We start from the raw sequence: 3,539 nt of genomic DNA, 5'->3' as shown, positions 1-3,539 counted from the left end.
CTCCCCTCTCCCTCCATTGGACCGCCGCCGCCACCAACGGCGGCCGATCCCGCCGCGACCTCCCCTCCCACCTCAAGCCGCTCCTCCTCGCCTTCGTGGACGAGCACCTGCTCCCGCCGTTCGCGCCCACGCTGCTCGTCATTGCCTCGCTCCTCGCCCGCGGATCACAGAGCATCTCATGGCGTCCCCGGCGCGGCCAGCCTCCGTCTCCGGAGCCTTCGGCTCCGCCGCCGACCTTGCCATCTTCTCCACTCTGACCACGACGCGGCAGGCGGATCCAGGCCGTGCGAGCGAGACGGCGGCCAGATCCTCGATGGCGAGGACACGTAGCGGTCCCCGCCGGCCAAATCAGGTCCGTCTCCTCCCGCAGCTGAGTCGTTTTACTGGCGATTTGCCTCGCATGGCCACGACCTCTGACCCCTTCTCATTGATTTGCTCGGGCGGCCGCCTCTCCCACCATCGACGGTGCGTGCTCAACGCAGAGATCCGCCGCGCCAAGGCCAAGCTCCTTAAGGAGGATCCACCCAAGCTACACGCCGGCCACAACCCCCCCTCCCCATGCAGCAGCTGTCGCCGCCGTGTACCTCGACAGATTTGCCGCCCTCGACAGCGTCAGACGAAGGCAGGGCCTCCGCCGCTGCAGGCACAGTCGCCTCTGCCGCTGCGGTCCTCAACCGACCCTGCCGCCCTCGTCCAAGGCATCCTCGTGTGCAACACTAGCTCGATTAGGTGAGCTCGCATGGCCTTGTTCACTCAGTTTTCTACATGCGCCTGATCCATGCAGGTCAGGGATCAGTGATTGAATTGTTTAGACACCTTTTTTGGATAAAACTTGTTTATCCGTGTCGTCATTAAAGAAGGATGAAGATTTGCACCTTTGCATTAGTGAATTATAAAGAGAAGTGAACATATAAATATAGGCCAATTTGCTAGCATTCTGGTGCTTATCAACACTCGAAATCCGCTTGTCTAGCTTCAACCTATCTTGCTTTGCTATGAATATTCCTTTGGGATGACTAAAGCTGGAGCTATACTAGCCTATCTCTGCTATGTTCCATCCACTGTATCTGTTTAACCAACCTGATCCTCCAAACATAAAAGCTCAAGTGTGTACTGAATCATGTGTTATTTAGTTAGCTGAGCAGTATCTTTAGTTTTCTAATGATTGCTCAACTCTCAATTCTGAATAAATAAGTAGCTGACCCTATTGGTTCTTTCTTTATTCAGGGCTATGAGTTGATGGCCACGCTGCTGTTTTGCCCTACTTGATAATTCTTTTACTATCCGGTCTGCTCTGCTCTGCATAGTTTCCAGTTGCTTATAAAATGATAAAACTATGGTGATATGAGGTCCGCCAATGGTTTGTAATTTTGGTTTCATCCCCAACCTCTCCAGCTAGCTTCTTCTTCACATCATATCATATTTGCACCTGCTGCTGCATCATGGATTGGATGGTCACCTACTAGCTAAGTAGATTAGCTTGTATTGCCATCGAATTAGTCAATATTGTTTCACTTGGCTTGTTTCTTGTACTAGGTCTGTCAATTACAGCATAAACAAACAAATTGCTTAGCTCTCAACTATGAATACATAGCTAGTGAACCTATTCTTTCTTTCTCTCTAAAGAGCTATGACTTACATGGGTCAAGCTGCTGTTTTTCTGTGCTCGATGATACTATTGCTGCCTGTATACTGATACATGTGGTGATATTTACCCGAACTGAAGTTGTGAATGTACCATTATTTTCCTGCTCACAAGCATTTGATCTCTACTGGAATATTAGTGTTTTTTATGGGAGGAATATCACAATAGTAGTGCATTTTCCTGCTGTTTTATGGGAAGCCTCCTCCCATTATCACAATATCACAATACTGTAGCCATTAAAGCTTGTTCATCCAGAAATTTTACATTACATACATTGTGCTATATATAGTGGCCGTTCAAACTTGTTAAACAACCTTCTGTTGTTGTTCCTGTAATCTCTGATTTGTAGCATTGTTGGTTTTGCTCTTTTTTTTGTCTTAAAACTTGATGGGACAAAGATCCTTTGTTTGTATGTTATCATCACTATGATCTTCAGTTTTCCATACACTGTGATCATCAGTTTTTCATTGCGTGTTTTTTCTGCAGTTTGCTTGGTGTGTGGACAGGGCCAAAGGACAAGATGCTTCAATCCAGCGAGGACAGAGCCAAATGACCAAAGTTTGTTCATCTATTGCCAAGGTGACCCCTCTCCTCCTCCTCTCTATTTTTTGTTCATTTTCTCATATGATCTGATGCGTGCTCTCTTGCTTGGTGTGTGTGCAGTTTGGTACCATCCCGTGGGGAGGGCCAGGGACAAGCTGCTCCGATCCGGCGAGGATGCCCACCATCTATTGTTAAGGTGATCTCTCTCTCTCTACATATATATATACATATCCTGTTATGATGATTCTCAGCCCTCCCCCGCCTTTAAGCTATGCATTCATAAGAAACATTCTATAGTAAAGTATGGGGTTGTTGATTAAACTGCTGTTGTGTTCACTTCAATGAGAAAAAGTGTAGTTAATTCAGGTTGTGAACATTTCTTAGGAGTTATATTAAGACACATACTGTATGAGAAAAACTGCTGCTGTTGTGTTCACTTCAATGAGAAAAACTGCTGCTGTGTTCACTTCAATGAGAAAAACTGCTGCTGTGTTCACTTCAATGAGAAAAACTGCTGCTGTGTTCACTTCAACTGAGTTACTCCTTTTTTGAATGGAATGTTCATAATATATTGTCTCCATTTTTTCTAATTTTTATCAGCTGATTCATGTAACAGGGCGTCCGTGGAAGGCCCAGTCCTGACTCTCCAGTGAGCCGGCATTTGATCGCTATTGAAGGAGCTACATGTAGAAGAAGAAAATACTTGTAGAGCTTGTAACTGATTCCCATAGTTGTAGAGCTTGTATCAGCTAAGCTTGTATTACGTGTAACTTGTAGAACTTGTAAATGCTACAGCTTGTAGGACTTGTCATTTGTAGAGCTTGTAAATAAGCTTGTATATGCTACAGCTTGTAGGACGTGTCATTTGTAGAGCTTGTATTGAATCTGGCTATTGTTATTTGAAGTATCTTGTGTGTTTTTCCTTGCCAATTTGACTACTAGTTATTTTCTTATTGTCAAATTGAAATATGAAGAATCTGGGCCTAATAGCTAGGACCCACTTATCAGAACCTGACAAGTGGGATCTGTTTGACTAGTGGACCCATTTTATAAAAAAAACTAAAACTGTTGTACAAAAAGGCCATGGCCCATAAAATAAAAAGGCCAAATTGTTGGCCTAGGCCCATGTAGCTAGAGAAAATTAATAGAGAAAATATACAGTAAAAATGCCGAATTGTTGGGCTCGGCCCATGTAGAAAATCGAATTGGACCGGGCTGAATCTTGTGCCACATCAGCTTGCCACGCTGGATGCCTACATGGCCTGGGGGAGGTTGCTAGTGACCAAAACGCCACAGTAGGAATATTTTGGTCGTAAACGTCTTTGACCATTCCAGAAGAAAGGTCGCTATA

This window comes from Triticum dicoccoides, chromosome 6B, assembly GCF_002162155.2.
Source record: "Triticum dicoccoides isolate Atlit2015 ecotype Zavitan chromosome 6B, WEW_v2.0, whole genome shotgun sequence".
NCBI classification, from domain to species: Eukaryota; Viridiplantae; Streptophyta; class Magnoliopsida; order Poales; family Poaceae; genus Triticum; species Triticum dicoccoides.
Note: the sequence above shows the minus strand (reverse complement) of the source record.